This window comes from Mobula birostris, chromosome 12 (assembly GCF_030028105.1).
Source record: "Mobula birostris isolate sMobBir1 chromosome 12, sMobBir1.hap1, whole genome shotgun sequence".
Lineage (NCBI taxonomy): Eukaryota > Metazoa > Chordata > Chondrichthyes > Myliobatiformes > Myliobatidae > Mobula > Mobula birostris.
Window position 1 is genome coordinate 76,769,884 of NC_092381.1, and position 26,917 is coordinate 76,796,800.

The window sequence follows — 26,917 nt, forward strand, 5'->3', positions numbered from 1 at the left end:
TGGATGCTGCCTGACCTGCTAAATTCCTGTAGCATTATGTGTGTTTTGCTTTGGATTACCAACAACTGCGGAATTTCTCGTGCTTGTGTAACAAAAGTCTTTCATCAAAATGTTCTGAAGTAGGAAGAAACTTGTTAGTGAATTACACCCCTACTGCCCTTCCCACAGCTAGACACATCTTCCAAATAAAGAACATTTTTCTATTTTTAAATTCAAAAATTCCTCCGCAAATTATCAGTTGGATCTTTGTTCTGAAATGCAGTAGCAATTAATATCCCAAATACTATAGAGTGTATAATTTCAGTTTGTATATTTTTTAGCATTTGGCATTCATATGACACTTCACATTTGGAAGATTCACGCTTTATTAACAAAGTAAACCATGTCTTTTGCTGAAAGTGACAGACTGTGAAGAATTTGCCTCAGTTTTAGTCATCCATCCTATGAATTGAGGAAATAGATGCAGATTGGGGAACCAGTGTATCGAACACCTTCACTCTGTCCATTACAACAGCCAGGACTTCCTGATGACTAGCCATTTTAATTTTACTTCCTATTCTTGCACTGACATACATGCTCACAGCGTCTGCTACTGCGTAGTTGAGGCTGGACACAGATTTGGAGCAGCAACACTTCATATTATGACTTGGTAATCTTCAAGTGATGGTATCAACATTGATTTCTTTTTTTTTACTGCAACGCCAACAAATTACATTCAGTACAACCAGTTACCAATTACATTTTGACTGTTTAACCCAGCCACCCCCCAACCTTCATCACCATCCCCCCTCCACCTCTTCCTCATCCCCACCCCCTCCATCTCTTCCTCATTCCATCTCCCTCTCTCCCCTTCTCCCTCTCTTCCCTTCTCCCTCTCTCCTCCCTCTCTCCCTCTCTCCTCCCTCTCTCCCTCTCTCCTCCCCTTCTCCCTCTCTCCCTCTCTCCCTCTCTCCCCCCTCCCCCTCTCTCCCCTCTCCCCCTCCCCCTCTCTCCCCTCTCCCCCCTCTCTCCCCTCTCCCCCCTCTCCCCCCTCTCCCCCCTCTCCCCCCTCTCCCCCTCTCCCCCTCCCCCCCTCCCCCCCTCCCCTCTCCCCCTCTCCCCCCTCTCCCCCCTCTCCCCCTCCCCCCCTCCCCTCTCCCCCTCTCCCCCCTCTCCCCCCTCTCCCCCTCTCCCCCTCTCCCCTTTCCCCCCTCTCTCCCCCCTCTCCCCCCTCTCTCCCCCCTCTCCCCCCTCTCCCCCCTCTCCCCTCTCTCCCCTCTCTCCCCTCTCTCCCCTCTCCCCCTTCCCCCTCTTCCCCCTCTCCCCTCCCCCTTCCCCCTCTCGCCCCTTCATCCCTCTCTCCCCCCCATCCCTCTCCCCTCCACCAACCAACTGAATAGTAGTGCATACACAGAAAAACATTCCTATTTTAACAAAAGATCTTTTAAGGTAGATATCAAATTGGTCCACATTAAGATTGTGTTTGGCCTTGCATCATTTACTCTTGCTGATGAAAGCTCCAGGTAAGAAATGTCCAAAAAACTCCGAAGCCAGTGAGTACTTGAAATATCATGAGGAGGTTTCCAACACTGGACTACAATCTTCCTAGCTGCAGTCAGGCCTGCTAGCCAGACTTTCTGTGTTTTTTTTTTCCGTAAGGGAAAGGTGGGAGTCATCATTTGGAAGACGTACAACAGGGTCCATTGGTAATTGTACCCCCGTTAGTTCTGTAAGAGTACTGATAACCTTCCCCCACAAATCAAAAACCCCTGGACATTCCCATACAACATGTATAAAAGAGCCAACGGTTCCATGGGAGCAAAATGAGCAATGTGGGTCAGGTACCAGTCCCATTTGATGTCTAATTCTCGTTGTTAAATATGCTCTATGACAAACTGTCAACTGTATATACCAATGATTTGGGTTTTTCGAAGCACCAGCAGCATTATCCCAAATCGCATCCCAGTCTAAGTCTTGTCCCAATTCAGATATGTCCCTATCCCAGGCTTTCATTCCTGATGTGGGCATATGTTTCTGGGAGTTTAATTTATCATAGATATATGACACTATCTGTCCTGGAGCACTCTGTATCCAACTTAAAATGGTTTGGTCCTTTAAATCTGACCCCCAGGTAACCCCATAGGCTTTACAAGCTGATCTTACTATAAAGTAGAAGAAAAGAGAGTGCTTATCAATATTATATCGAGATATCAGTTCTTGAAAGCTAAGGATTGTACTTGCCCCATTAATATCTTGAAGAGTAGTAATACCTTTATCCTCTCAAGTTCTGTTAGTGAATGGTTTCCCCCCATATAGAAGATGATTATTGCTCCATAATGGAGATGATTTGCACCATACGCTTTTAAATTTTAGGAATTTATCTGCTGCTCTAAACACTTGTAGCATATGGGTTAAAATTGGACGGTAATACAAATCACATTTTTTGGTAGACATACCTATAAGGAGAAAGTCCTTCAACCTTATTGGTGCTATTAGCTCTTGGTCTATATTTTTCCATGATGAAACTTTATCCACCTCCATCCAATAGCTAAGACTTTTTAATATAAATGCCCAGTGATACAATTTAAAATTTGGACATGCCAATCCCCCATCCGACTTTTTGAGTTGTAGAGCTGACCGTTTTATATTAGGTCGTTTACCATTCCAAACATAGCATCTTAGTAAGGAGTCCAGTTTTTGCCAATATCCTGCTGGAGGTGCAAGTGGGATCATTGAGCTGATAAAATTAATGCAGGATAAGATGTTCATTTTAATGACGGATATATGGTCTGGGACTGATGCTGGCAGGTGTCTCCATCTATTAATATGTTATTCTATTTTTTCCAAAATTTAAGTGTAATTTGCTTTAGCCACAGATGATAGGGAAGTATTAACTTTAATACCCAAGCAGAGGACCTCATTTGTAACCTTAATCTGGGGAGGGAGAGACACCTTATTTTATCTGTATTAATCAGCATCAGCGCTGATTTTGACAAATTAACTTTGTATCCTGAACGAAATCCAAATTGCTCCAGTGTTTTTAAAACATAGGGGAGAGTTTGTTGAACATTTGCCATATAAACTAGTGTGTCATCTGCGTAAAGTGATATTGAATGAGATGTTGTACCTATTGTAATAGGGGAGATCTGAGGAGAGTTTCTAATTAAATGTGCAAGTGGTTCAATAGATATAGTAAGAATTAAAGGAGACAAAGGGTCCCCTTGTCGTGTGCCCTGTCCTATGTCAAATAACTCTGAGAAACCTCCTCCCACACGTACCCAGGCTGAAGGATCAGCATACAGTGTTTGAATCATATTGATAAATTTATCGCCAAACTCAAATTCTTTTAGGACTCTCCAAAGATATGGCCATTCAAGACGATTGAATGCTTTTTCAGCGTCTAGAAATAGCAGGCCACAGGCATGCAGGATTTTACTCAGTATGTGTAAGAGCCGGTGAATGTTATCAGATGCGAAGCGTCCCCTGATAAAGCCCGTTTGTTCTGGGCTAATTATTTTCCCAACTACTGTCTCAAGTCCACTGGCTAAGACTTCAGAAAATATATTGAGGTCGGCATTTATCAAGGAGATTGGACGGTAATTGGCACACTCCAAGGGGTCCTTACTGGGCTTGGGTATAACTGTGATCAGGGCTGCGTTTAGATCTCTATGGAAAGCGCCATTTCCAAAAGCATAATTTAATGTTTCTAACCAGACTGGTCCAAGAATATCCCAAAGTGCTAGGTAAAGTCCCACAGGTATGCCATCTATACCTGGCATACAGCCCTTATTTGTAGCTTTGACTGCTTTAAGTAGCTCATCCAGTTAATAGGAGAGTCTAGAGCTTTGGTGTCCTCTAATGACAATGTAGGGAGGTCTAATCCACTAAAAAAATCTGCGAAGTCATTCTGAGAAGGAACTGAGCAACTTGTATACGGTTCTTTACAGTAATTCTTGAATGTCTCGTTTATTTCCTCTGTTGGAGATACTACTCCATGTTTAGCACATCTAATCGCTAGTATAGACCTTTTAGCTTCCTGTTGTTTGAGCGTTAGTGCTAAAAGATGGCTCGGTCTGCTGCCTTCTGCGTAATACTTATGTTTGGTTATATGGATCATATATTCCGCCCTGCTTCTTAATAAATCATTTAATTCTGCTTGTTTTGTTTTGAGCTCGTTTTCTTTTTTTATGGTGTATCTCCTTTTGAGATCATTCTCCAAAACCTTACATTCTTCCCCTAGGGTGGAAATCTTATGAAGCCGGCTTTTATGTGGATGGGAACTGAACCATATGGCGTTATTTCGTAAGAAACCCTTGATGGAGGCCCAAATCACTGTCACATCCGAGACACTATTTTTATTTAAATTTATAAATTCCATCAGTTTTATTCTCAGTTGTGATAGAAATTCATTGTTTTTTAGAAGGGTGGAGTTAAACCTCCACCTAGTAGCCTTATTTTTAATTTTGCCATAATTAAAAGTAGATATGACTGGGTTGTGATCAGACAGATGTCTGGGCAAAAATTCTATTGAGTGTACCAAAGGCAGCAGACCGGAGGATATAAGAATGTAATCTATCCGAGAGAAAGTTTTATGTCTTGTGGAGAAGAAGGTATAGCCTTTAGTAGATGGGTTATGCACCCTCCACACATCAGTTAAATCTAAATCCGTTAGAAAAAGGTTAAGTGCTTTGGAAGCAGATTCTTGAGAGCTTGATATAGTTGAGAAAGATTTATCGAGGTTAATGTTTACCAAAGCATTCATGTTCGAACCAGCATATAGTTGGTAGTCACTTAACTTCAGTAATTGTGAGGTTATTGAGGGAAAAAATTCAACCTTGGATATAGTTGGGGCATATCGGCTAATGAATGCAACTTTTTTTACCCTGAATGGCTGTACAGCAAAAAGCTAGACGTTCTTTATTGTCGGCGCCAGTCCTTTCAATTGATACATTAATACTATGTCTCATTAATATCATCACGCCTTTCGTACGAGTACCATCAGCTGATGCCACAACGGGTTTATAAAAGCGGTTTTGAACCCTGGGAACGTCATTAAGTTTAAGATGTGTTTCCTGTAACAGTGCGATATCTATTTTCTTTCTGCGTAAGAAATCTAAAACCTTTGAACGCTTGTAGGGAGAGTTTAAAACTCTAACATTAAATGATACAATAGTAAGATTTTCTAATTTACCTGTGTTGCTCATCTTCCCCGGATCTGTTGTTGTAAGTTGGTGGTGGAGCCCTGAGTTACCCCCTTCCCACCCCCCCTCACATTCAACCCTTTACTTTGTAACATCTGTGAGTGTCACTCAGCAAGGTCAAACACTGAACATTAACCGAGCCCCTCTAGTACCAACAAATTAGAAAGGCAAAGCAGTTCTCATAGACAATCATAACAAAGAGGCAAGAAAAAACCCGTTAACTTATATAATTAAAACCATTCCCGTCTCAAATATATAACACATAATCAAGACCCCAACAGCTCTCTTGAGAGAAACTGTTGCTTTAATAGACCATCGCTTAGCGATGGCACCAGTGGCGTCTTATCTCACGCCCAGGAACGTAAACAAGTCTACTGGATACATAACCCAAAATGAACATGTACAACTAAAGTTATTCAGAACAAGTTGCTGTTTTTCAGCTTCATTCTTGATGAAGTATGACATTTGGGTATATTGAATATCACCTTAGAAAGTAAAAGATAAAAAGTATAAATCTAGGTGGACTGATATCATCTTACCATGTTATCCTTACAAGTTAACTGAGCCATTACCTTAAGACTCTGACCTGCAATACTCAGAAAAAAGTTGGCCCCTTAATTAACTAAATACAAAAGTGCAACGAATGACTTTCCAATAAAAGAATAACCAGAAAACCTCACACCTAGGACGTTAACTTGCCCGTGCCTGTTAGATTGCGCATACAGGCTGGTCCGAGTTCTTAATGTAGTTCCATCTCCTCCCGAGGGGCATGTGGACTTTGCCCAGGGTCTTCTTCCGTACCTCCCAGCACCGATGATTTCAGAGCTTCTATCGTTTCCTCTGCCAAGTTAAACGACATCTTCATGCCCTTGATATTCACTCTCAAAATTGCTGGGTATATGAGGAACAAGTCGATCCCCTTCTGTCGAAGCTTAGCATGGATCTCCTTGTATCCCTGCTGTTCCTGCATCGTGCCAGGGCTGTAGTCGGCGAAGAATTGCAGCTGGGTGCCATCAGGGAGAGTTTGGCTTTGGCTTTCCTCGCATCCTCCAGGATAGCCTGCCAGTCGGTGTACCGTAGAAGCCTAAAAACCATGGTCCATGGTCTTGGGGGTGTTTTGGGGCAAAAGTGAGTGTAGTTGCCATTACTAAGGAGAAGGTGTTTGGAAAGCTGAAAAGTCTGGTAGCTGAACCGGATGGACTACACTCAGGGTTCTGAAAGAGGGAGCTGAAGAGATTGTGTGGACATTAGTAATGATCTTTCAAGATTATTAGATTCTGGAATGCTTCCGGAGGACTGGAAACTAGCAAATGTCACTCTAGATTTCAAATAGGGAGGGAGGCACAAGAAAGGAAATTATAGGCCAGTTAGCTTGACTTCAGTGGTTGGGAAGATGTTGGAGTCCTTCATTAAGGATGAGTTTTCGGGGTGCTTGGAGGAACATGATAAAATAGGCCAAAGTCATAGGCCATAGCTTCCTAAAGGGGAAATCTTGCTTGACAAATAAGTGGAATTCTTAGAGGAAATAACAGGCAGGATAGACAAAGGAGAATCAGTTGATGTTGTGTACTTGGATTTTCAGAATGTCTTTGACAAGGTGCCGCATATCAGGCTGCTTAACAAGATAAGAGCCCATGGTATTACAGGAAAGACACTAGCATGGATAGAAGATTGGTTAACTGGCAGGAGACACAGAGTGGGAATAAAGGGAGCATATTCTAGTTGACTGCCAGGGATGAGTTGTATTCCGCAGGGGTTGGTGTTGGGATTGCTTCTTTTCATGTTATATTTCAACGATTTGAATGAAGGAATTGATGGCTTTGAGGCCAAGTTACGAAGATAGGTGGAGAGGCAGTTAGTGCTGAAGAAGCATGGAGTCTGCAGAAGGACCTGGGAGAATGGACAAAGAAGTGGTAGATGAAATATAGTGTAGGGAAGTGTATGGTCATGCACCTTGGTAGAAGGAATAAAGATTCAAAGATCAAAGATTCAAAAAACTTTATTGTCATTCTAACCGTACATCAGCTCTGCAGGGCAGAATGAGACAGCGTTTCTCAGGAGTAGTGCAATCATTACATAACAAACGCAACACTAAATAATAAACATAACAATAAATAGTAAAAACACAACAGCACATGTCAGTTAAAATCAAGTTATAAGTGTCCAGTGCGAGTTAAAAGTGTCCAAAGCAGAGTCAGGTAGAGCAGCTATTTAGTAGTCTGACTGCCTGTGGGAGGAAGCTGTTTAGTAGCCTTGTGGTTTTAGTTTTAATGCTCCTGTAACGTTTGCCTGATGGCAGAAGAACAAACAGTTCATGGAGAGAGTGTGAGGGGTCTTTAATGATGTACCGTGTCTTCTGGAGACATCGACTCTGAAAGAGGTCTTGGACAGAAGGTAGGGAAACCCCAATAACCTTCTCTGCTCCCCTAACCACCCTCTGCAAGGCTTTTTTGTCGACAGCACTGCAGCTGGAGTACCAGCATAGACTATTTTCTAAACAGAGAAATTTCAAAAATCAAGAGGTGCAAAGGGTTCCCGGAAGGTTCACTTGCAGGTAAGGAAGGCAAATGCAATGTTAGCTTTTTAATAGGACTAGAATAGAAAAACAAGGATGTACGGCTGAGGGTTTATAAGACAATGGTCAGACCACACTTGGAGTATTGTAAGCAGTTTTGGGCCCCTTATCTAAGAAATGATGTATTGGCGTTGGAGAGGGTCCAGGGGAGGTTCACGAGAATGATTCTGAGCTGAAAGGGTTAACATATCGGTTAATTGGAATGGGAGACCACAAACCGCTTTGCTGAACACCTATGCTCTGTCCGCCAGAGAAAGCAGGATCTCCCAGTGGCCACACATTTTAATTCCACATCCCATTCCCATTCTGACATGTCTATCCACGGCCTCCTCTACTGTAAAGATGAAGCCACACTCAGGTTGGAGGAACAACACCTTATATTCCGTCTGGGTAGCCTCCAACCTGATGGCATGAATATCGACTTCTCTAACTTCCGCTAATGCCCCACCTCCCCCTCGTACCCCATCTGTTACTTATTTTTATACACACATTCTTTCTCTCACTCTCCTTTTTCTCCCTCTGTCCCTCTGAATATACCCCTTGCCCATCCTCTGGGTCCCCCCCCCTTTGTCTTTCTTCCCGGACCTCCTGTCCCATGATCCTCTTGTATCCCTTTTGCCTATCACCTGTTCAGCTCTTGGCTCCATCCCTCCCCCTCCTGTCTTCTCCTATCATTTTGGATTTCCCCCTCCCCCTCCCACTTTCAAATCTCTTACTAACTCTTCCTTCAGTTAGTCCTGACGAAGGGTCTTGGCCTGAAACGTCGACTGTACCTCTTCCTAGAGATGCTGCCTGGCCTGCTGCGTTCACCAGCAACTTTGATGTGTGTTGCTTGAATTTCCAGCATCTGCAGAATTCCTGTTGCTTGCAAAGATAAGATAAAGATAAGCTTAGCAATTTTCTTTACCAACCATCTCAAACAAATCTTCAAATTAACGCAAAATATTATTCCACATATCCACAATTCCCTAGTATGGTCCTAATCTGATATTACTCAAGGACTGGTTATTTTAAACTTGTTTCTGCATTTGGGCTGATTAATACCAAGTAAAAGTTGCGCTTTACAAGTTCCAGATAATACTTTAACTAGTAGCACCTTGTTTTCAATGGCACCACTTTCACCAAATCTTCCACATTCTGGGCGTCACCATTGTTCAGAAAGTCAACCAGACCTGCCAAATATAAACTGTAGATACAAAATCAGACTGGTATCCTGCATCAGCTTACTGGCCTCCTTACTTCCCAGCACCTTTCTGCTGTCTGTGAGGCTTAAGTTAGGAGCATGATGGAACATTCTTCACTAAATGAGTGCAGCTTCAACACTGACCAAGCTTCACTGATACCCGACCTTCCACCTTAAACATTAATTTCCTCACATGTAGTGCACAGTGGCTGTCGTATATCCAGTACCATTGACAAACTGTATTGCTGTTACCTGGAAACTCTGATAGCATCTCCAAGCATGTAGCGTCAATCACCAAGAGTTCAGAATCAGCAGGTGTATGGAAACACACCATTTCCACGACACATACCATCCTGGCTTGGAAATATATCATTGGTCCTTCTTTGATGGTGGGTCTGAACACTGCAGCTCTCGTCCCAAAAGCATTGTGGAAGTGCCTTCACTGAAAGGACTACAGCGGTTCAGGTGTTCACCATCACCAACTCCAGGACCATTGGGAATGAACAATGGATGCTGGATAGACCAGTCATATCCAGTTCATGAAAAACCAAATAAATAATCAAAACATTTCACACTCTTAAATTCCACTCTGAAGTGTCTTCACTGTGCTATCATCCACATTTTTCACAATATGAAAACTTGAATCTTGACTACTCTTCATCTCTTCTCCAGTGAGGAAAACCTCTGTAAACTCTCCCCCTTGCCTGCACTTTCAACTGTCAACCTCTTTGAAAGTAAAAGGCAACCACCCTCAATTCCTTAATTTTGTCTTAATATCGGTCCTTTTCCAACCACCTTCCCATTTCCTGTGTCCTCAAGGATGTGACAAATCCATGCCCACCTTTCTTGCAGTTCCTCATTGGAGATTTTCCATTTGCATCTCTATCAGAGTATGAAGGAAATATGTACTACATATTCTCCTAGTTGTTCCAGAATCAGGTTTATTGTCACTGACATATGTCAAGAAATCTGTTGTTTTGTGGCAACCATTCAACGCAAGACTTAAAAATTTGCTATAAGTTACAAAAATAAATAAATACAGCAAGATAAATAATGATGAATAATAGTGTTTGTGGACCATTCTGATATCTAGTGCTGAAGGGGAAGAAGGTATTTCTAAGTTGTTGATTTTGGGTCTTCAGGCTCCTGTACCTTTTCCCTGATGGTAGTAACAGGAAGAAGAGTATGTTCCCACTGATGACGGTCCTTAATGATTGAAATGATTGATATCGCCTTCTTGAGGCACCTCCTTTTGAAGATGTCCTAATGGTGGTGAGGATTGAGCCAATGATGGACATGGCTGTGTCTACAACCCTTTGCGACCTCTTTCGATCCTGTACATTGGAGCCTCAATATCAAGTGGTGATGCAATCAGTGAGAATGCTGCTCACGGTACATTGGGAGTAATTTGCTACAACCTGTGGTGGCATACAACATCTCCTCAAACTCCTATTGAAGTATAGTCATCAGAGTGCCACCTTCTCTTTGTTGACTGAGATTGATCTCCCATGGATAAAGTTTTCAAGATTATCAACGGTAATGACTCATTTCTTGCAACAGCTGCAACCTTCTCCAACTCAATTGTTTCAACTCCTTGTTCCTGTTCATCCAAGTTTAGTTGAATGAGGGTTTGAAGGGATTATTGCTATCCTTTTCAACACTACCGCTGCCTGTACCTTAAGCAGTCAAGTTTAGCCAGAACCTCCCCCTCCCACTCTTGATCTTGACCTTCCTTAAAATTCATACCCTTAACCAAGCATTGTTTTTTTTCTGTAAAATTTTTTGGGGCAACTTGCTAAACTAAAAACTGGGGGGAAAAAATGCATATTATTTCACTGCATTTAAGTGTTTTCTTTGACATTCAGGAATAGCGAAAACAAAGTAAAATTAATTATTTAAATAATTGTTTTTGCATAATTAATTAGAGATCCAGAAGCATCTAAATAAAACTTAAGCAAAATAATTTTAAAATGCATGTGTTGCTTTTGCCTCCAAAACCGATTCTGTAATCCCTTATGAAATCAATTTGAAAGATTATGTAATAATATTTGCCTAATTATTTGATAAAATGCCATTAGTAGGGGCACAGGCACTTCCAATCTTAATTTCCGGTTCCCTATACAAATTATAGAGCCAGGTGTTGTTTCTCCTGTCCTCCCAGTCCAGAATTGTTACACCACATCTCTCATCACTTGCCTTTACCTGGTCATGATGCACAGGGCCAATATTCCTAGTTCAAAACATTCAGGTCTACAATAGCACTGGAGCTCTTGCAGTTCCCTGAGGAGACTCTGTTCTCAAAACTGCAGTGAAAGCTTTGACAGTTGACTAAGACTTGCCACCAGAAACATCGTTTTGGCACCATTTAACTGCTTTTTAAGTGCTTCTTGCGTTCAACGATATTATAACATATGTAACATATTCAACACTATTTAGAAAATATGAACTTCTGCAAAACTAACAGCATCCGCTTTACCTCCTAATCAAAACCCAGTAATTTTTAATCATTTGGCCAGGATAATAATCATGAAACTTATCAAGCTCAGGCCTATGAGGTAAATTGATAAATGTAGCCTTCCAATTCAATCAGAAGGCCATTGATTTCCAAGGATGACAGCATGTGTGCAGAAGTCCAGAGCCCAATACACTTAAAATGGTTAGTGTGAGTTTTGTTAGTTAACCAGCAAGTGTCTAAATTAATCTGACCCTATATATGTTGATGATTGATGAGGGAATACTACTCATCTCTAACTTTCTGCATTCAGATCCTGATATCTTGCAAGTTGACAGCCATATTGATGAAAAAACATGTTCTGGTTTAATCTTTGTTTTATACTTGGCTTTATATTTTAGAAATCTAATGAATACATTTGCTTTATAGCATAGCCTTGAAATGTATTGTGTTCTGATTTATAGTTTTCTTCATTGTGGCAGCTTTTGAAAAATATGTCTTAGTCCAAAATTATCATCTTGGAAGTGAAAAATCAGCTATGAAAGTGCCTCTTTTTAGTCCATCTTGTAGCCAATTTCTCTGGGAGCCAAATATGATTGGCAGAACTCTAAAACAAAGGGTAGAATAGATAATTTGGATAATTTTAATGACTAATTTTCCTGACTAGCAATGATTGCAGATTGTGGCAGATTATTACAATTATTTTCTTGATATCAGACACAAGGTCTCTATTTCTGGTTGCCATATTGTTGGTAAGGCACCTCTATGAGCAAGGTTGTGAAAAATATCCCCAGTTATTTGACTTTGAGGATAGGGTATTTGTGACTTCATTTGTCCTAGATGTTTCTCTCACTTTGTGTACAATTCAACCAATATAATCCGACTCTTCATTTTCAATGTATGTTCGTGGCCCGTTTCAACCATGATTTGAGGCCAAGGCCACATTTTATTATTCTGCATAGATTCCAACAACCCACCCCCAGCTCCCTCTCTTCACTTGAAGTTCTGTTTCTGATTATCTTAAACTTGTGCCTATCTCCAGTGATCGGAAGTAATCAATCACAGTGGAATACACTATATCCCAACTCTTCAAGATTTGAAGAAGCATTTGCTTTGAATTGAACAATAAAGTAAGGGGCCCCAGCTCTTTTGAAACCAGTAAATGGATGCCCTTTGGAACATGTAATAAATCAAATTGTTGTAATCTATCATTGCTTTGCAATAGGCTGAGTGGTAAATAATTGGGTAAAGGTCATAGCAAAAGTGTTTATCAGTCAGGACAACAGAGTGACTTGTAAAATTTGTTGCCTCTGAAACTGAAAATATCTTTTGGTTTAGCATACACTGACTTTGACTGTTCAACACACTAACATGGAGCTTTTTGTCTCCTAAATGAATTGAAGCATGAAAATTTATGAGATATTCAGTGCATGCAGATTCAAGATACATTCAGAACATGCCCAATTTGTTTAATTCATCTTGCAGTAAATAGTAAAACTTATTTTTCTTTTTGTATCATGTTGGTAATGCAGATTTTGCCTGTGCAGGCCCGAACTTAGAAAATGAATTCCCTATTTTGTTTATAGTCCTCACTATCCGTGATCTGCAGTGAGACACCTTGATCTCACTTGAGGCTGGTTGAATTATACACAGGTATTATACTTGTACAATTTCCTTCAAATTAGACTTGCTTGGAGTTGTGTCACAATATGGTTCTGTAATGATGCTCATGTAGTTGGAATAAACAAGTAAAAGACTCTGATGAAAACTAACTGTACTGGGTTTGTATTTCTGCATCTCACTGTGAAATAGAACCATAATATGTTTTATGGGGGAGCACAACATTGAATTCTTGGTAGTTCTTGTGCTATTTTTGGTAGTCTGAAAAAAGTTCTTAATGTCTGAAGAGCCACATTTGTTGCAACATTTGTTCTTGTTTGATCCAAATGTATTTAATTATTTTATACAATTTTTGTTGAAATAGGTTAATTTTTAGATCTCATCTATTTGGTAATAATTTTAAAAGATGGAGATATTCAGAATTCTTAAGTTTTTGACAGCTGAGTAAGGCAAAGACTTGATTTATGCATTTTCTGTCTTGTACCAATTCCCCTCCACCATGTGACTCATTGAAGTAGGAGACCTGCTTATGGTGCAGTACTTCTTGAATAGCATTATGAATAAGGTTCCCATAAGACTGCACGTTTATTAGCAGAGTGAACTGGTAGCTTGCTGTTGACTGAAAAATCTGAAAAAAGTCTGTAAAGCAGCTTTGCATTGTTGTATGCCAAATATTAGTGTAATTCTATGTATGATTCTTTGTCGCATCAACCTCTGGTTGATTGGGCCGTCAGTTAATCGGGACAGCCATTTATTTGGAATGACTCTGAAAGAACAAAAACTAAATTGAGAAAATACCCGTGATTTTATTTGGGACACTATGCCACTTAATTGGGGCAATATATTGTTGCAGAACAGATGCTAACTCATGTCAGTTGTGTGCACTTGTTAGAATTATATTATGCTTAGAGCGATCAGTTTTTAAATAGCATCATGTATTTGTGTTCAAACAGCAGTGATTTTTATCATTAATAGTTGGCAAGAAATAAGCAGTAAAACAATTTGGAACTGTTTTGCTCACCACAGTTTCTGGCTGAGAGATGCTAGAAACGGCCGGGAATGAAAATGAAATGATTTCACTGTTTCAGCAAGTTAGAAACTGCAATGAATTTGAAGTTGACTTGAATGTTACAAAGAAGATTAAGGTTTGGAGGATGCAATTGTCTAAAGCATTGCATGAAATTGGTTCATTATCTGCACTAGGTGTCTATGCTAATTTTGTTTATTTATAGGCAGATGAATTCCTCCATCGACGACGATTAGGATAAACACATTTTTATATTACTGTAGAGGTAATGGTAATGTTCTCATCTGTTCTGTATTTCATTTAAATACATGAATTCTTAGTTAAATGGCAGTTTGCCTTTTTTTATATAACTTTTAACTATTTCCGTGAAACTTCAGCTGATTGAGACAGTTTCTTATTTGGGCCAAAATATACCGGTTCCAGTGTGTCCCAATTGACTGGAGTCCACTGCATTTCATCTTAAGTTGATGGCATTCACATCGTGTTCTCACATGAACTTTTTAGTTCGCACATTGTAAGAAGTAAGTGCATTGAAAAATGTGATCATGATAAAAAAAGAACTACACTGTGGAGAGTTGAATATCAAGTAGCAGATCAAAATGTGGCATAAAAATAGCAGGGAGTTTCATTTGACTTGTTTTTAAAAATTCTGACCAAAGGAATCTTCCCATAAAAAGTTTCCTAACAAGAATATTCCAAATTTTTAACTTGAGATATGATTTTATGATTGACAGGAAGTAGGAATTTTATTTAAAGGTAAATATTTGTTCAGTAATTTTGCAAAAAAAAGTCATTAGCTTCACATTTTTGTAGTATTCTTTCAAATACAGAACAGATTACAGTTATCCAGCAGCATATTTATGCACAAACTTAGAGTTTACAGAATGTATCTGGAGCCAAGGGCCCTTGTAAATCTAAGTGCAGTTTTATAAATACCTGCCAATAAGCAACTGCTCACTGCCTATGAACAGTAAAGAAAAATCCACAAAAATAATTATGCATGTACGTAACAATAGATTGAGAAACTGAATATATTTAATCTTATATTGAATGTTTATATTGAACCTGGAAAGCCTTTGTCCACAAGTTTCTTTTTCTTCAAGGGCTGGTTTGGGCAAAGTTCACAAGAACTATCTTTTGATGCACTAGTATGTTCACTCATAATGAATTCAAATAGTTGAGGCCAGTACCTGTGTTAGAATTCAGATGAGATCAGATAATTTATGGTGTGGAAATGAAATAAACTATGCGGTGCAATGGATACTCATGCTTGCATTTTCTAACCTCTAATGTGAATTAATTTGTGTCTTTACACAGTGAAAAGAACATTTCATGTTGATCTCTGCTACTGAATATCTGATAACTTTATTCAGTTAAAGTTTCAAGTTAGGTAATGAGCTAGACCAGTCAGGTGGTTCTGTATTGAACATTCTGCACCTTGCCAGAGACAGAACAATGGGTAGTGAATGCAGTATTTGGCATTAGTGTTTATTAATGAGGAACTACCCTCCCATCTGATGTTTAACATCTCTGGCAAAATCTATCTGCGTTCATGTTAGGTTGGAATAAGAATGGGTTATAATGTTGTGCAAATTTATGCATTGAGATAAGACCTAGTCTGCTGTTTCTTGAAATGAAATTAGAAGTTGTTTTGCAAGAATGTAAAGGAAAAATACTTTCCGTTGCTGCTGCTGGGACAATATTTTGTGAATGGCACTGGTCTTTGGCAAGGGTGATGCTGATGAATCTGGGCTTAGAGTTTCTATGTTGATAAGAGGTCTGCGTGTGACTTTAACTAGCTGACCAATGAATGAAGCTTAAAGAAGGTATCAATGGAAATTTGGATGTTTTCTTCTTTTTCAGATGGATAAGCTCCTTAAAACAATATTATAATATCCATCATGTAACTATATTTAATACCATTCTCCATATTGGGATCATTGCCTTGAAATGACTGTTGTGTTTTTTTGACATGGAAAAGTGTTTTGGAAAGCTCTTTTCTGATGAACTTGGTTTTCACTGTGACAGATCCTCATTTATAAACTTTCTGACATGAGGCTACAATAATTTTTCCAGTTCTTCTTGGTTTAGAAACTCACTGAACTCATGCATTATTTGGACTTTGATTCTCCTATCTACCATTTGTTGCTGTTTGTGTTTTGTCATCCCAAGGCTATCACGATATTGTCCCCTTTTCTTTTTGAAATGATTGCCAATTTGACTCTGAAATGACATTCTCATTATGAACTGCAGGAATTTGCCTTGACAGTAACAATCATACCCTGGTCCACATGTTCTTATGGTGAAATGGTGATCAGAGACAGAAACACTGCTCAGATATTGTCAATATTAACTGAAAGCTCATGGGCATTAACAATAATGAGCAAGATTCCATCTGGATTTTCTTTGTACAATGTTGTTCCATGAATGGGAGAGAAATAGTAACGGTGTACATACATCTACTGATGCTTCTGGACATATCTTCAGTGATGTTCCTGGAATCATTGGGTGTTTTGGGTCTTTCAACACCATACAACCTCCTCCAGGTGTCCCAGCCAGGGCTGATCAGACCCCAGCTTGTGTCCAGCTGGCTAGCTACTTATGACTCCATGGCTCCCCTCTTTTGAGCCTCAGCCATCTTGAGGCCCTCTGTGCCACATCGGTGGTACTACGGATGGCTCTCCTCTTCCTCTCTCCCTCGGTGCCCAAATTGCTGAAGGCTCTAACTAAGGAACGGGCTACGAATTGCCTACAACCAACCTCCACTGGGAGACACCTCGCTCTCCATCCATTCTGCTGACAGTTGCTGACCAGTCCTGTGTACTTGGAGAGCTTCCTTTGAAAGGCCTCTTCCAAGCTATATTCCCATGGGACTGTCAGCTCCAGCAGCACCACCTGCTTAGTAGACTCAGACACTAGGACAATGTCTGGTTGCAGGGTGATGGCTGCGATATGGTTGGGGAACTTCAGCTGCCGTTCGAGGTCCACCAAGAGCTGCCAGTCCCTTGTAGAGGTCAGGATGCCTGCAGATGTTCTTTTGGCGGGTATTGGCTGCTCCCCAGCTCTGACAAAGGCAATGGTCTGCTTGGAGGATCGGGATCGAAGATATACGATAGCCATGTTGACAAGATAGCGTTTGAATATTCCTTTTACTTCTTCGATTTTTTGAACAGTGGACAAAGAGAGAGATTATGTTGAACTTAGATAAAATACTAGGTTGGGCCACATGGAGCACTTATTAGCTTCAGAAGAGATACACTGGGTTGGTTCCAAGGAATGTAGATTTCCATTATGTAGTCCATAGACAGAAGGGTTGCATTACTCAGAGGTAAGAAGTTGTTGGAAACAGGGACAGGCTATATACTTACTCCTCCAAACACTTTCTACCATGTAATGAGGTTTTGCCTAATTTGTGATCCAAATTCAAATACCAACTTTCCATATTCTTTAATTCATTAATCTACAAAAATTTATATATCATGGGATTAAAATTTAATAATTGCTGTTGTAGGAAGAGATCTCCACATTTCTGTTGTTCAGAAGTGAACCCTAATTTCATTCCTAAAATGCCTGATTCACTGTGTAATCCATTTAGTCCTAGAGTCCTTAATCCATAGAAGTTGTTTTTCTTTATCTCTCTCTTTAATTTATATATTGTCTAATCTCTCATTATGGTTTAATCTTGGAGATTAGTTGGCATTCTGTTTAGCTTTTGATGTGTGAATATAATAATGCAGGACCCAGGGCAGCTCACCGTCCTCTGGGGCTTTGTGTCTGCAGCAAGGTTTCTAACCTTGTATATCTAGACTGGCTGACTGGTGGCGTAGTGGCATCAGCGCCGGACTTAGGAATGAAGGCTCTCGAGTTTGAATCCAGCCGGCTCCCTTGCACGCTTTTCATCTGTGCTGGGTTGAGCGTTGAGCTAGTAACTCGGCCTCGTAAAAATAAGAAACCCTGCTAAAAAAACGCTGTCACGATGGCGTCCCGATGTCTCCACTCAGAGTTGAGGGCTTTTTTCTTCTTTCTTCTATCTCCTAGACTTCTGGGCAAAAGGTCCAGCATTCCATGAGCCTTTCTTTTTATACTCTGTTCTTCTTTCATGTTATTTTAATTATCTGTATGTATAGATACATAAACGACTTTGAACTTTTAATTATTCTAGTGTTTTTTTTGCTGCTTGCAGAATTTCTATCTTGTATTCACATGGACAGTGTTGCATTTTCTTCCATTAGAATTGTTTTCCCACCTATTAAACTGGATTATTCTGATGCAGCCCCCCCCCCCCCCCGCGTTGGTTCTGCATGCAATTCCTATGACCGTACTAATCTTTTGTAGCCCTTTGGCCCACTTGAAATCGAGCATTCATTACTGTGCTTGTTGCAACAGGATGAATAATCTGTGAATGGCAAACAGGCCTAAGGTGATGGAGAATGAGACCCACACTGCTCTGTTAACTGACAGGGGCATTGATTTTCAGTATGTTTAATCTATTGATTTTAAATGCCTGATAATAAAAGGTAATTAAAGTGTTTAATTTTAATAAATCACATTATATTCATTTTATTAATTACATTATATGAGGCAAGTTTAGTGAAACATTAATATTAATTTTATAAGCATCTTCATCCATTAGAAAATCTGCAGATACTGGAAATCCAAATTGCAAGCCTCGCCCCCCCCCCCACTCTCCTACACCATTCCCCATTCCTGTTTCCCTCTCTCACCTTATCTCCTTACCTGCCCATCGCCTCCCTCTGGTGCTCCTCCACCTTCCCTTTCTTCCATTATTTTCTGTCATCTCCTATCAGATTCCCCCTTCTCTAGCCCTTTTTATCTTTTCACCTATGTTTTTCAGCTGTTTACCCACTCCCCTCTCCCCATTTCACCTGTCACCTTCCACCTCGTACTTCTTCCTCCCCTCCTGCCCCACCTTCTTACTCTGACTTCTCCCCTTCCTTTCCATTCCTGATGAATGGAACGTTGACTGTTTGCCAGCTGATGAATTGGCCTGAAATGTTGACTGTTTGCCAGCTGAGTTCCTCCAGCATTTTGTGTGTGGTACCTTCTTCATCCATCCAGTTGGTGACCACATTCAAGTGAAGTGGATTCATACCCTTAACTTAGCATAACCTGAGCTCTGCCACTAGACGTGATGTAGACCAGGAGGAGGTATCTACTAGTTTTTACTGGAATAGGACTGCCAGTGTATTTCAAACTTTGTGTTGTGGTGTGCAAATGTAACTATTGAAGATATGCTGAACAGTGAAGTTTGGATGGGCCATACTGCCTACTGGAACTTTCAACTATTGTGGAGCATGATTTTGCCTTTCCCTTTGTATGTTAGGCTTTCATCTGTACTTATTTCAGTGCCCTCTGTCCTTGAGTCATTGAAGGATTTTCACTCATTTCCTTCAATACACAGCAATTCAGATCAGATGATCCGAGGATTTGTCACGTTTGTATGCCATTGCTTCTTTTTTCACTATTTTGCTTTAGTTTCACTGTCCTTCATTTCTTTTCTGCTCTCCTTGGGTGATTTGTGCTATTCCCCTTCTCTGCAGCAAGTATAAATGGTAATAATGTCTACCACATTTTTATTTGCAATATCATGTTTAAGGTACTTGTGGGCAAAATACAGACGGTGATGAAAAATTGACAGACTGTCCTGTTGGTTAGGGTTTGGAGTGTACTGTCTGCTGGAGTAGTGAATGCAGATTCAATAAAGCCCTGATAGGAGAAATGGATAATGATTTGGAGGAGAATATATTTCAGGGAACCAGTGTAGACAAGTGGAAGAAATTGGATTGTTCTTTTGATAAAGCTGTCACATAGCAAATCATTTACTGTGGTGTTTGCCTACATTGAGGAATAATTTTTAAATAGTGTGTGAAATTTTCCACTGATTCCCTCCAGTGGATAAAGAAATTTCTTGTTAATGAAGAAAATCAAAATCATACGCGGGGATATTTCCAGTTGTAACGTTAATCTAAAGGAATTTACTTTTCCATCAAGAAAGACTGTGTACTTTGTAAGCCTAGAATACTTTGTTTCTTTGCTCAATTTTGTTCTGATATCTTTATTGTCTTCCGAGTAATTTAAGGCACCTTCGCTAAAATCATACATTATAGGGTAAACATTTAAATGTGTAAGCATTTCATTTCTTTTACGATCTCTAATTTCACTGGTATATTTTGTTGGTTACCATTCTCTGGTCACTTTAATTTGTTTATAAAACCACCAGTTTATAGTGCGCTGCAGTATTTTTGTATTTTTCTCATGGAGCCAAGCTTCAGATTTAACATTTCAAACTCGGTACTGTAAGTGTTCATTTAAATTTGCGCAATTTGTGAAGCGGAAGGGAGGTGGGGCAATAAAAATGTACAAGCTGTCAATTTTAATTCCCTCACCTTGCAAACTCTAGACATCCCTTTGTACATTTCAGGGAGGAAGAATAGGAAACAATTGTGGTACTAATGGTTAGCATATCTTGACCATTTTCATTGTTTGTTACTTGAGAGGAGGGGACGAGCTGGTAGTGTCGAAAAACTTTCTGACTGGTCCATAAATAAAATCACAACTATTGCTTTTGATTCTTGAACATTTGTTTCTGCAAGTGTGTTGAACAATAGAAAGTTTTTTTTTCTGTCCAGGAAACTGACATCTTCATCAGTTTCACAGCAGGCTGCTTTGGTTTGCTTTCACTTGAGTGCCTCACAGGATTTTCTCCTATGGCTGTCTAGCTGGGTAAAAGTCTAGACGCAGAGATGTAGGACTTACAGGGAATTCACAATGCGATCATTGTGAATGTTAAGTAGGAGCAGCTTCCCTTGACGAGCAGGCTCCTTGGCCAAGCTGCTAGTACAAAGAGTCTCCCTTTGTTCATGAAGAGGAGCTAATCCAGGCAGAAGCAGACTGTGAAATCTTTTGCACACAAAAAAAACTCCATGAGTAACAGGTGAAAGGTCGGCAGTTTAACCTTTGACCAGAAAATAAGAGGGCAAGGGAGTTTCGACATTGTGGAGAAGAACAAGAAGAGAAATTTCTCTAAGGTAGAAAGTTCTCTTAAGGTCTGCTTCTCTTGTTTCTCTAAGGCAGGTTAAACAGATGACTGACAGGACTTTGTGCTAATAGGCAGACTGTAATGCTTGGTTTGCACGCAAAAATTCTCCTTCACAAACAGATGACAGTGCAAGAGGAAAAAAAATAAAGAGAATATTGGTGTGCTTTCCACTTGTGAGCTGCTGAGGATTTATCAATTAATACAGTATCAACTGTCTGAATCTTTAATTCTCACTTTACACGAATAATGTTCTCACTGAAAAAGCAGCAGATTTTCATGGTGTTAACAAAACTGCATGGGAATTCAGGGAACTTGAGCAGAATAGATCATCAAATATAAATGATTTAAATTGTCATTGATATAGAGTTAAATGCGTATTTCCTTTGTGGCCTTAAATTTTGTAGTTTTTTAAATCTACTTTGTTTTGTAGGTTTTCATAACTAGTTTATGTTAATAATCTCATTTTTTTTGTTTTGTTTACTTATGGGGTTTGGGGTTTGTTGCGGTTTTTTTTATATTTTCTGGCTTTAACTCTGTTATATTATGTGTTTGTTTTAATTGAGTTACCTTTTTTTATTCTCTTACTGTTTTATAATTAGCTGATCTTTTTTTATATTTACATTTTTTTTAGGGAGCGTATACCGGAAGTCATGGGGGTAGTTTTAGTGCTTGCTTCTTTCGGGCTGGTCTGCGTTAGATTTAGCCTTGGGGTCATGGGGTGGGGGGTGGTGGGAGGGGCTTCACGTTTTAGTTTCTTTCTTCTTGGGCTATGTACATTATTGAAGTATTGGTTGCGTTCTTCTTCCAGGTATCTCTTATTTGTTCTGTTCCCTTTCCGGGTTCGTGGGTCGAGCCTATCGTCAATCCTCCTTGATGTGGGTTGACTTTAGGGTTTATGGAGTCTATTATTAATTTTGTCTCCTGGAATACTAATGGTCTTAATCATCCGATGAAAAGGAAAAAAGTTTTTAAAGTGTTCCGGAGACTTAAAGCACAAATTTTATTTTTACAAGAGACCCATGTGCGGAGGGGGGACAGACTACGTTTTTTTAAATTCTGGAAGGAATAACAGTTTCATTCGAACTCCAATGCTAAGATTCGAGGCGTCTCTATTTTTATAGACTCCTCAGTTACTTTTATACAACATGATATTTTTTCTGATCCGAATGGTAGATTTCTATTGGTTAGTGGTCTACTATTTAATAAAAAGGTAGTTTTGGTTAATGTTTACGCTCCTAATATGGACTGTCCGGAATTTTATAAATCATTATTCAATCAGTTCCCGAATTTGAATGAGTTTTCATTGATCTGGGGCGGAGATCTTAATACCTGTTTATCTCCAGCTTTGGACCGTTCGGTTCCTCTACGGACCTTACCTAATAAATCTGCAACTTTGATTAATTCATTCCTCTCTGATTCTGGGTTGACGGACATTTGGCGTTTTTTGCATCCTCAGGAAAAAGATTTTTCTTTTTTTTCACATGTTCACCATTCCTATTCAAGAATTAATTATTTCTTTATTGATTCTCGTCTTATTTCTTCAGTGATTAAATGTGATTATGACTCTATAACCATTTCGGATCATGCTCCACTTAAGCTTTCTATTAAAATTCAGGCCAATACACGAAATAATAGACAATGGTGTTTTAATTCGCTGTTGCTTCAGGACTCGGACTTTGTTAACTTTATGAATGAACAGATTGATCTTTTTTTTACAATTAACTATACAGAGGATATTTCTGTGAACATTCTTTGGGATACTTTTAAAGCTTATATTCGTGGTCAGATTATCTTGTATTCTGCTGCTTTGAGGAAGAAGCTGAAGCAGGAGGAGTTGGCAATTGTGGACAAGATTAAGGAAATTGATAAGAAATATGTTATAGCTCCTTCTGAGGAGTTATATAAACAAAGAACTGAACTTCAAATGGAACACAGTTTATTACTTTCGTCCTCGATTGTAAACCAATTAAAGAAAACAAGAAGTGAATTTTATGTACACAGTGACAAAATTGGCAAACTGTTGGCTAATCAACTGAAGTCCAATTATGCTAAATCTCAAATTAATCAGATTTATAACCAAAATGACCGACTGATACTTGATCATGTGGGGATTAATCAAACTTTCTGTGATTTTTATTCTTCTTTATATCAATCAGAGTCTCCTCGAGATTCTAAATATATGAATGATTTTTTAGATAATCTAGACTTCCCTGAGATTTCACAGGATATGTCTTCTATGTTAGATACTCCCATTACCACGGATGAGATTAAGAATGTTATTTTCTCTATGAATTTGGGGAAAGCTCCTGGCCCTGATGGGTTTACCGTAGAATTTTATAAATGTTTTGCACCTTCATTAATCCCTTGGCTCTGTAGGGTTTTTGAGGCTTCATTAAAACTTTGTAAACTTCCTGAATCTTTCAATAGAGCGTCAATCTCTCTAATATTCAAGAAGGATAAAGATCCTGCTCAATGTGCATCTTATAGACCAATATCTTTATTAAATGTTGATTCTAAAGTTTTTTCTAAGTTGTTAGCAAATAGATTAGAAAAAGTACTTCCTTTTATTATTTCGGAAGACCAAACGGGTTTTATTAAAGGTCGTTACTCTTTTGATAATATTCGCACACTGTTAAATATTGTTTATACTCCCTCACAAAATGTTCCTGAGTGTGTTATCTCTTTAGATGCTGAGAAAGCTTTTGATAGAGTAGAATGGCCTTATTTATTTAAGGTGCTTGAAATGTTTAATTTTAGCTCGAAATTTATATCCTGGATTAAATTGTTATATCATTCTCCTGTGGCCTCAGTCCGTACTAACTCTCTAAGCTCACCTTTTTTCCCTCTTTTTCGAGGTACTCGACAAGGGTGTCCTCTTAGTCCTTTATTATTTGATATTGCATTAGAATCTCTTGCAATTGCCATTCGAGAATCTCCAAATATTACTGGGATAACTCGGGGCTTAAAGTCCCATAAAATATCACTCTATGCTGATGACTTACTTTATATATTTCTAATCCCCAAAAATCCATTCCTGCTGTTTTAGAGCTATTATCACAATTTGGTCTTTTTTCAGGTTATAAATTAAATCTTAGTAAGAGTGAACTTTTCCCGATTAATAAACAACTTCCCTTATATCATAGCTTTCCATTTAAATTGATTAATAATTATTTTTCATATCTTGGGATTAAAATTACTTGTAAATATAAAGATTTATTTAAGATTAACTTTTTACCCTTAATTGACCATATTATTCAACTTTCATCTCTTTTATATTTATATTTCCTTTATATTTAACTTTGATTGGTCGTATTAATGCAGTTAAGATTTTTTTTTGCCAAAATTTTTATATATATTTCAGGCATTACCAATTTTTGTTCCAAAATCTTTTTTTGATAAAGTTGACTCCAAAATTTCTTCATTTATTTGGCAAAATAAAAACCCGAGACTGGGTAAAATACATTTACAGAAAGCTAAGAGAGATGGAGGCTTAGCATTACCTAACTTTAGATTTTATTATTGGGCAATTAATATTCGACATATGAAATTTTGGTTACTTGATCAGGATATACTATCTATTCCTAAATGGGTAGCATTGGAATTACAATCTGTTCAGGGCTGTACACTTGGCTCTATTTTAGGTCCCTCTCTTCCTTTTGATTTGAAACACCTTAAACAGGTGTCTAACCCGATAGTTAAATATACCTTACGTATTTGGTTTCAATTCAGAAAATTTTTTGATCTTAACCAATTTGGGCTAGCGATTCCTATTTTAGGTAACATAGTTTTTCCTCCCTCTTTTACGGATCGTGCTTTTCAAATTTGGGAGACTAAGGGTATTTCACGGTTTTTGGATTTATTTTTAGATGGTTCCCTTATGTCTTTTGAACAATTATCTAATAAATATAATTTATCAAGAATACATTTTTTTAGATATCTACAAGTTAGAAATTTCCTAAGTACTATACTTTCTTCCTTTCCAATGCTTCCTCCTACATACATTTTAGATACTATAATTAACCTTAATCCATATCAGAAAGGTGCATCGGCTATTATTTATAATATTATTATGAAACTTAAGAAAGCTCCATTTGATAAGATTAGGTCAGATTGGGAACAAGAATTGGGATCTATTATTTCCGTGAATGACTGGGGGCAGATTTTACAATTAGTCAATACTTCCTCTATCTGTGCTAAACATTCCCTAATTCAATTTAAAGTTGTTCATAGAGCACATATGTCCAAAGATAAATTAACTCGCTTTTATTCTCATATTAATCCTTTTTGTGATAGATGTCCGGGGCAGATAGCCTCTTTAACTCATATGTTTTGGTCTTGTCCTACTCTGGAAACTTTTTGGAGAGACATTTTTAATATTATCTCCAAGGTATTGAATATAGATATCTCTCCTCACCCTATTACTGCTATCTTTGGACTACCTAAAATTTCCAGTAATCTTTCTCCTTCAGCCGTAGAATGATTGCATTTCTTACTTTAATGGCGAAAAGATGTATCTTACAACATTGGAAAGAGCTTAATGCTCCAACTATCTTTTTTTGGTTTTCTCAGATGATATTATGCTTGAATTTGGAGAAGATTAGAAGCAATCTTTATGACTCCTCATTTAAATTTGAACAGACCTGGAGATCTTTTATTCAATATTTTCATTTAATGTAATATATACCCTTCTTGTTTTTTTTTACTGTTTTTAATGGAGGTCGGGATTGAGGACGTGATTTTAAGTTTTTTAACTCTGTTCGGTTTCAAGTTAGCCGATTGCTTTGCTTTGCTTTTAGTTAGTTGCACGGTGGGTTTTTTTTGGGGTTTTTTTTTTTCCTTTTCTCTATTGATATATATATAAAAATTAGTATACTATTATGTTACCTTGGTACGTTATGTTTAAATTACATTGTTTGTATCATTTTTTTTGTATTAATATCTCCTGTAATTTTATTATATTCTAACAGTGTATTAGTGCCTATATGGCTTACCTTTTTGTATACTTATTCAATAAAAAGATTTAAAAAGAAAAGATATAGAGTTAAATGTTTGATTTTTTTGATGTTTTATTCTTTAATAATGCCTGTGTTATGACAGTTTTAGTTTCAGATCTTAGATTCAAATTCATTTATCACACGTACATCAAAACATACAGTGAAATGTGTCGTTTGTGTTAAGAATCAGCACATTTCAGCACCAGCATAGCATGTCCACGATGCTCGGCAGATTAAACACAGAGCATAATAAAACAGAACATTGAGAACAACAGAGCGACACCAGTAAAACATGCCCCTTTCCTCCCTCTCATTCCCCCACACACAGAGACCTCCAACCCAGGACTGGCATCAGGGCTTCAGTCTCCAGGCGTCAGCCATTGGGATTTGACTTCTGTATGTCCAATTGACCTTTGGGCTTCGATCTTTGTTATTGACCTCAGGACTAACCAATGACAAGATCCCGAGCTCCAGGCCTTGAAGTCTGGGCTTGCCGACTCACTGGCATTCATGCCCCCTGCTTGCATGGGCATCTGATCATGGGGCCCACCAACCTAGGACAGCCCGACATCCACAGATGTTCTTTGTCATCTGTCCACATCACTAGCCTTCGAATATAGAGCGGAGGCCTAGACTCTGGATATCCTTCATCGCCCATCTACGTCACTGGCCCTGGAACAGGGATTGGAGGCCGGAACTCCAGATGTCTATTATCATTGCCCATGTTGCTGGCCGTAAGGTGTGGAGCCTGAAGCAGAGGCCTAGGCTCTAGCCTGACCTCTAACTCTCCCACATCCCTACCCTTATGCCCCTAGCTAATCCCTAA

General features: G+C 38.9%; 1 protein-coding gene across 2 annotated transcripts in view; it reads left to right on the top strand.

The window, feature by feature from the left end:
• The window catches only part of dennd1b (DENN/MADD domain containing 1B), a 333,534-nt gene that overhangs the window by 40,293 nt on the left and 266,324 nt on the right, over positions 1-26,917 (top strand). The window lies entirely within an intron of this gene.